The sequence below is a fragment of the Anser cygnoides genome, chromosome 2 (assembly GCF_040182565.1).
Source record: "Anser cygnoides isolate HZ-2024a breed goose chromosome 2, Taihu_goose_T2T_genome, whole genome shotgun sequence".
NCBI lineage: Eukaryota > Metazoa > Chordata > Aves > Anseriformes > Anatidae > Anser > Anser cygnoides.
Genome location: NC_089874.1, coordinates 85917216 through 85925336, shown reverse-complemented (window position 1 = coordinate 85925336; position 8121 = coordinate 85917216). Strand labels below are relative to the sequence as shown.

The window sequence follows — 8121 nt, the reverse complement described above, 5'->3', positions numbered from 1 at the left end:
TTATTATTTATAGATAAAAAGGTTTGTGTCACATTTTTGGTTAGCTATCCATACTCAATGAATGTTTAGTATACTACTATGAATATTAGAATAAATTTAAAATATGCACCTTCACATTCATGGAAATATACAGAATTGGCTTCATCCAGCAGCATAGGAGTACACTAGGACCTGGATGGTGCTGTCTATACCTGTAGCAATTCATCAGAAATTTCTAACAAGTAAGGTACATTCCATCTCTCATGCTGATTCCGACTAAATTATTCTGGGCTATTTTACAATGTATCTGTAAGTTACAGAAAATGAAGAATACTAATAATTTCTTAATCATTAGGATCATAAAAAAGAATAAGAGCTAGATAATCTGCAGATAGATAGCTAAAGTAAGATTTAGGATTAACTGAGGTCCTCTATTTCAAAGCTCCTTTCTGAAAAATCCTAAGTGCTGTCTAAACCTAGAAACACTTGGACACTTGCACATTAGCGTATAGTTTCTCTGAGCTGTGATGCTCAGATTGGTGCAAAAGCAAAGATGGAAGATTCCTGAGGATGGATGTGGAGAAGTTCCTGTTCTTTTGCATGGAATAGTAGCTTGCTCAACAGAGCAATGATAGAGTTGCCTGTTTAGACTAAAATGGGAAGACATCACCAAGAAACAGACAAGAAATTTGTAGAAGTATCTATGTGTCTGCCTAGAAACATGCCTGTAAAACAAATTGTTCCTATTTGTATTTGGAATAACAAATATGGTTGGTACAGAGAGGACCCTGGTGAGGACAAGAAGCAACACTGGGAGTGTCAGGGTTGCACAGCTTCTACCAGACCTCTCTAGGGCCATACATACACGTCCCTGTGAGTAACCATAAGTAATCAAAAAAGGACAGAAGTATTAGGAGAGAAATAGGAAAAAACTGTCCATGGAAGAGGTGATGTATGTGTGTATATTGGATATGTTTAGGCATGAAACCTAAACACACTTTGACCTATCATAATCAAGAGGATAGTTGTAGCTACACTATAAGCAATCCTTGCATTATTTTTATTTATTTATTTATTGGTAGATTGAGAATTAAAAGTTATATGTTATGAAATGTTAAATCTGTGCCCAGACTTTGTATTTTCCAAACAGTGAAAAAGGGGCTCCCTCATCCCTCTAGCTTGTTCTTTCAAAGTATATGAAAATGTTCTTTGCAGTAACCTTGAGAGTATTTCAGAGGCTACTGTCAGGTCTTCTGAGGCCATGTGGCAACTTGGGCTAAGCAGTAAAATGAGTGAATAAATATTCTTGTAATTGTTTATGATGAAGCTATACTGTTCTTACTCTTTTATTATTTCATTTTTATTTTATTTTATTGGTACTCTTGAATGTCTACTGTATTCAAAGCCTGCACAAAGTATGCACACAGACATGTCCAAGACTAATACAGGATTTTCTGTTGAGGTCCCACAGCAACTAAAACCCAATGCAACTGCCTATCACTCATCAAAGCATTAAGTTCCCTGCTAATCACAGCATCTAGCATTTATACCCGCAAGACTGTAACAACTCAGTGGTTGAAATACTTTATAAGCTAAGGCAATGAAATGGTTCTGGTCCCTTCAGTTAAGACAGTTTTATGATCTCCTCTCTGTTCTGGATATCTTCTATGTACTTTAAAATCAGAGAGATGCATAAAAATTCTTAGGAATAGAAAACAAAGTCAAGACCTCTCTCTCATGTGAGTATCCTAAAAAAGTCATGCTCCAGTCCTCATCAGTGAGCTTTGAATTTTTTATAAATTATGGATTGAGCAACAGCCCCTTGAAAAAGAGGTATTTGCAAACTATACTAAGCTATACTTTAAAATGCTTCAGAGCATAGATACCTCTGTCATTTAATTTCTCTCAGTAGTTTGACAGATGCACTTTTTGGGAGAGCAGATATCTGAAACCATTCTTTATAACTAAAACAGATGGAAAATATTCAGTAAGCCATAATTACATTTCCCAGTGGCTAGATGTAGGCACCTTTCTCTGTACTCTAGTGTTTGTTTTAGATCCTTTTCTGAAATGAAGAATAACTCACAAGTTAGCTTAAGTAACAAGAAAAGCTTCTACTACTCTCAGCTAATCTGTAAACCACATTTCCTTCCCCATGAACCTGTTGCTTTTACAGCAGCAATTGGTTAGCCACACACCTGCTGGCTGGTAAATTTATCAGCTAGCTTAATTGTCACTACTCCCTGTCTCTGCTAAGGTAATCGAAAAATCCTATACAGTTTCTTTTAATAACCAGGAATCTAAAGGGAAATTTGGAGCAGTGATTAATACGGCGGTTAGCTATCCATTCAGCCTCTGAAAGAGGAAACCTAAAGACAGGCTGGATTGACAGCTCAGGATAATATTTTCTGCTTCAGTTGCCTGACTTGCATTTGCCTGTCCAAGCATTGTGTTCCCAGTGAACTTAGGCAGTCAAGGCACACAGGCTATATTTCTGGTCTTTAGACTGTGAAAGACACTCAAGTTCAGCAAAGCATGTTCAAATGTTCCACTAACCATACCTATTTGTATACATATATCTTCTATAAATTCTTACATGGTCATTTTACGAACCAGAGACAAAAAGAAAAAGTACTTCCAGAAACCATCGTCAGTCCAAACAGTTTAGAGAATACCACAATGAAGAAATATATGTAAAGATGTTTTGCAAATTTAATATGGCTTAGTCAACATGCAAAAGAAGATAGTGAACTTAATATACATAGGTTACAATTCCACTTCCATTACTGTCCTGGACAAAACATCCTTGACTTGGGGAATTTCACTTTATTTGATTTATTGCCAGTTAACATAATCTTTTAATTACTGAATTGGGCACTGAGGAAAAATAGACATACAACTTACAGTCACCTAAGGTAACAGCTTTTGTCTCCAGCCTCAACTTCAGTTCAACACCTTTCTTTCCCCTAGGAAGTCTCCATTCCCACAGTTTCAGCAGTCAGCTCTGCCTTAGTCTGCAAGGCCACAGGGGTATTATGGCTCCACAGTCCCTCAGATCTCTTGTAGTACTACATGTCTTCCAAGAGCACATCTCCAGCTCTATTCCCAGCAATATCTCCTTCCACTATCTCCTGCGCTTCTTCCTTTGGTTTCTGAAAAAAATAAAAATAAAAATAAAAATAATAATAATAATTCACATCTCCTTGCATATTTCCTGTGAAGGTTCCTACATCCTGCAGCTACAGACCTTTCTCACTGATGTCTGAGAAGTGGTGCCACATGGTCCTTAGACTGGTTGAAGTTTTGGTCTGCAGTGGGCTGCTTCCGTCTGTTTCCAACTCATCTGGACCTGGCTGTGATTATTAGTTCTTGACCTCTTCCTGCAGAAGACACCCTGCACCTCCTGCTAGTTAGCCAGTTATGCCCAAAAGTTGGCTGCCTAGGAAGCAACAGGTAAAAGTCTATCATGTTTTTAAATAAATACAGACAAGTATTAATCTACTCTGGAATTACCAGGAAATTAAATACTCCCCAGTTACAGGTGCAGGTCTCTTCTGTAATGCCAGTTTTTCTGACATCATTGAAAAGGTTGTTTATTAATGAACCCTAAATTAAATCATTTTCTCTTCCTAGATTTTTCTATTAACCTCCAAAGAAGGTTAAATAAGAAGCAGGAGGCCAAAATATTTTGTATCATAGCATCCTTGTATCTTTCAACTGCCTTCTGAACATATTTCAGGCTAAACCTTCCCAAAGGCTTTTCCACAGGTATATTTATCACCAGGCCTTAAATAGCTGATATTATGCATAATTTTTATTAAACATGAAAGACTTTCAAATTAATTAGTTTATTAGTTGGTAAGCCTGTTTGTCATTGCTATTACCCCCAACATTTTTCACTGCATAACTGATAAGCTAAATACCTGACTATACTGAAAGTTAATTGGTTTTTAATAGAGCATCTGCAGGAAAAAAAAAAAAAAAAGAAAAAAGAAAAAAAAAAAAAAAAAAGTTGTAAGCTCCAAGGTATATGCCAATCAAAACATAATGGTTTTTAACTGGAGAAGATTAATACATGCTACTTCATAAGGTTTGAACTTGCCTCCCTTCTCCCTGAAAGTTACTTGAAAAGATAAAATTCTTACCCAAATGGGTACAGTTTGAATAAGATGCATTACTTCTTCCTGCCAGTCCTACTTACACAATTGCTCTCATACTGTTTCTTTAAGTTCAGTGGGATTTTACATCAGGGTAAAGTGACCAAGACTAATATAAGGCAATTCATTGTGCACATATTGTTTACCTTGGAAGACCTTTTGAGCAGTACCTAGTAATACCAAGAAGAAAACAGGAAACAGAAAATTAGCTGTTTATCTTTGAAGAGAAGAACAAATATCAAGGCTAAAGATGCATTTCTACTCCTAAAATGAAGAAAACAAAGATATTAAGGCTTTTTTTTTTTCTTTTTTTTCTTTTTTTTTTCAGGTAGGAATAAAAGATAGATTAGCTTTATTCTCTAAGAATCAGAAGTATCAGTTCTGAGCAGGATATTTTTCAGTAATTTTTGAAATTATTACAGGTCTTGGCAACTGATAGAAAGAATTCTGTTTATTTAAAATATTCTTAACCATGACATTTGTAACTCTTATAAGGTTGTAGGTTTATTATATAATTCTTATAAGAATTCATTTCAATAAATACAGCCTTTAAAAAACACATTTTTTATGTTGGGTAGCATTCCACTGGAACATGGAATATAATTACATTATAAGGGCACTAGGGTTAAAGAATTTCATATTTACTATACAATTCTTAACATTAAATATCCTGTAGAAGTACTGATTTCCTTCACTGCATATCTGGATCCACACTCCCACACACACGCACTCTACCTCTAGCCATGCCAGAAGAGTTTAATATTTCTACATCTTTATGTATAAATTCTCTTCTACCTTCTAGTCTTGCATTACCAGCTTTAACTTTTTTTTTTTTTTTTAATCAAGTTTCTGTCTTGACCCCTGCTTTGTTCTTTTGTATTGTCTTTTATTTTTTGGAGCCCTAATTTTTCCATTTCCTTAAGTACTGCTGTTCTTAGATTTTAAAATGTCATGTTGTTTTATCTTGATCAGTGTTCAGAAAACCAAAATGTTAACTAAATGCATTACAACATCAATATTGCTCTCCTATCTAATACCAGCCATAGATATTCAGTCTTGGCATTTTTGATGTTATCTTGTTAAAACTCTTGGTAGAAGAAATCTGTTATTTTCCTGAAATCTTTCACCTGACATCAAATAACACCAATTTGTCAAAGCCAAGCAAGCCTTTAATTATTTTTAGATGCCTGTTTTATTTTCAAATACATAATGTAGTTAGTTATTGTTGTGGTTTAACCTGTCTGGCAGCTAAACACCACACAGCCGTTTGCTCACCCTCCCCCATCCCTCTCTGGGATGGGGGAGAGAAACGGGAAAGTGAAGCCTGGGAGTTGAGATAAAGACAGTTTATTAAGACAGGAATATAATAATAACAATAATAATAATAGTGATAATGATAATAGTATTAATAATAATAATGTGTAAGAAACAAGTGATGCACAATGCAATTGCTCACCACCCGCTGACCGATGCCCAGCCTATCCCCGAGCAGCCGGCCCCCCACCCCGGCCAGCCACCCCTATATATTGTTTAGCATGACGTCAGATGGTATGGAATACCCCTTTGGCCAGTTTGGGTCAGCTGTCCTGGGTCTGTCCCCTCCCAGCTCCTGCTGCACCCCTAGCCTGCTCGCTGGCAGGACAGAGCGAGAAGCTGAAAAGTCCTTGGCCTGGTGTAAACACTGCTCTGCAACAATTAAAACATCAGCATGTTATCAGCGCTTTTCTCATCCTAATCCAAAACATAGCACCCTACCAGCTACTATGAGGAAAAATTAACTCTGTCCTAACTGGAACCAGGACAGTTATCTAAATGATCCATTTTCCTTATCAAAAGAAAAAAGGAAAAAAAAAAAAAAAGTAGCCAAGTAGCTTTAAGAATACCCAAGTTATTTCAGTGAAGCATGTTTTCATAGTTAGGTGGGTCTCTCTACTAAAAAAGTTACATCATCTTAATGGAACAGGTATAACAGGGATTAGACACACATTAAAGATTTATTTCAGTGCTTTCATAACAGTTAAAAGAATAGAAAGCTACTTACTGTGCTTTTTATCACTTTCATAGAATCTCCTGAGGTCTACTAATACCAGTGATATTCTTGTCAGTTCAAATCGTCTTAATTGCAAAGTTAAGGTTCTGGCATTCTGAAAAGGTTGATGTTTCTATGAGAATATTTCAATTTGTGCAGCTAAAAACCTGATATCATAACAGGTGCTCATTCTGGGAAAAAAAAAAAAAAAAAAAAGACAGCTGTCTGTTTCTTATAAGCCTTTGCTTCTCTAAGTATGGGTAGACCTGATAGGTATTGTCACAGTGACAGTGTTTGTAGTGGCCTCCAAGAGTACAAGAACAAGATGGTTGATAAGGTTTGAGAATAGAAGTACAGATGATATCAGAGACATCAAGGGTATAAACATCAGCCATTAAAAAAAAAAAAAAAGTTATTATTACAGAAATGCAACCTTGAGAGCTGGGATGAACTGTTTTAGGGCAATAGGAAATGAGCAATGAACATGAATGAACATGTATCCCACATGCATAAACATCCTTATACAGTGAAAACACAAAAGACATAATCAGAAACAGGAATAGTTCTTCCATGAGGACAATGGTGTCCATCCCCAGCAGAACTCTTTAATCTGCATTAAAATATTTTTATTTCTTTCTTGTTCTAAACATAGATGATGGACATGCTGGTACTAAGCCCAGCACCAGAACAAAAAGTATGAACAGAACTGAAAGTAAATTCTGCTTATCATTTGAGATTCAAACCTGCTTTAGAAGAATTAGAGCCACAACAGATTAGAAGACATAAGAACATCACAACTCCTACAATAAGAAGACCAAAGAAAGAACAGAGAGAGAAAGAGTTCTGCAGCATTCTTTCTCCCAGTTGAAACTGATCAATACCACTACTTAAGCATCAGCAAATCTTTCTTCTCCTTTTGAAAGAGAAAGCACCGCTTGTTGTTTTACCATTAATCACATTTTCCTTTTGCAATCCGGCAATTACTTACTACTATAAAACTGGGATTAGCATATTAGAACATTAAAATGCAGAGTATGTTTTTGTTTACTGTGTGTATATGTATGGGTGTGTATGTGTAATATATGTGTTTCCTGCTCTAGACTTGTCACACAAAGTGGCTGATACTGCAACTGCAAATCAGAATAAGCTCAGATATAACATAGCTACTTAATAGAATGAACAGTTGATGCAGAAAGCTGCAAATTCTCTGGTGAATAACCTACAAATTCTCTGGTTGCCTCAGAGTTGGCATTTACATAATTATTCATTCTATCTCATAGTCTTTCCTGAAAGGACATAGTGCCTAGTTCTTAGATACATGCACTATATATCTTAAAAGACGCTATACAACAGGAGCCAAAAGCAGACAGTGTTAGTCAGTTTATAGTTTTCAAGAACTAAAACAGGATTTTTTTCCAGCAGCATCTGAAATCCATGTGTTTTCTGGAATTTACACAACTTCAGGCTGCAGGAAGGCATTTCTAGAGACTTGATTATACTTAAGAGTTGGTACCTATTAAAGAATTGAAATACACTTATCCTTTTCTTCTTTATTGTATCTAGAGAATAGCAGGTTGGCTGATTCTTTGTTTAGCTTCTGAATAGTTCAAAAATTCACTGTGGAACAGTGAACAGAAGACTAAGGCAGTCTACACAATAAAAGAAATAGGTACCTATATTTAGGAGTGTTTCTTCACTAAATAAGAGAGGGACAAAAGCATGACATGGGTTTTCTGATCCCATTTGTAGACTCAGGGACATGAATTCTATCTCCAGTCCTGTGCTAGGCAGCCTATTTCTCCTTATGGTTAATAGCCTATTTCTCCTTTATGGTCTAATCATAATGACCCAGTCTTGCATAGGATAGAGAAGCACTTCACTTCATACCTCACTATGATACACATATGGCGAAGTACCAACACAGCTCGTGGCTTCAAATTTATGTGTGCAAAATAC

At 36.0% G+C, this 8121-nt stretch overlaps 1 long non-coding RNA gene across 2 annotated transcripts; it reads right to left on the bottom strand.

Annotated features, from left to right (window-relative positions):
- Positions 1-1103: 1103 nt before the first annotated feature.
- LOC106036534 (uncharacterized) lies at positions 1104-5838 on the bottom strand. Of its 2 annotated transcripts, none has more exons than XR_010829523.1 (4): positions 5593-5838; positions 4283-4400; positions 3227-3418; positions 1104-3131 (listed from the first exon to the last, which is right to left on the bottom strand). It is a non-coding gene; the product is annotated as an uncharacterized lncRNA (long non-coding RNA). The 2 variants fall into 2 exon arrangements; XR_010829522.1 differs by having other exon boundaries at positions 4283-4306; positions 5593-5826.
- Between the last annotated feature and the right edge of the window lie 2283 nt (positions 5839-8121).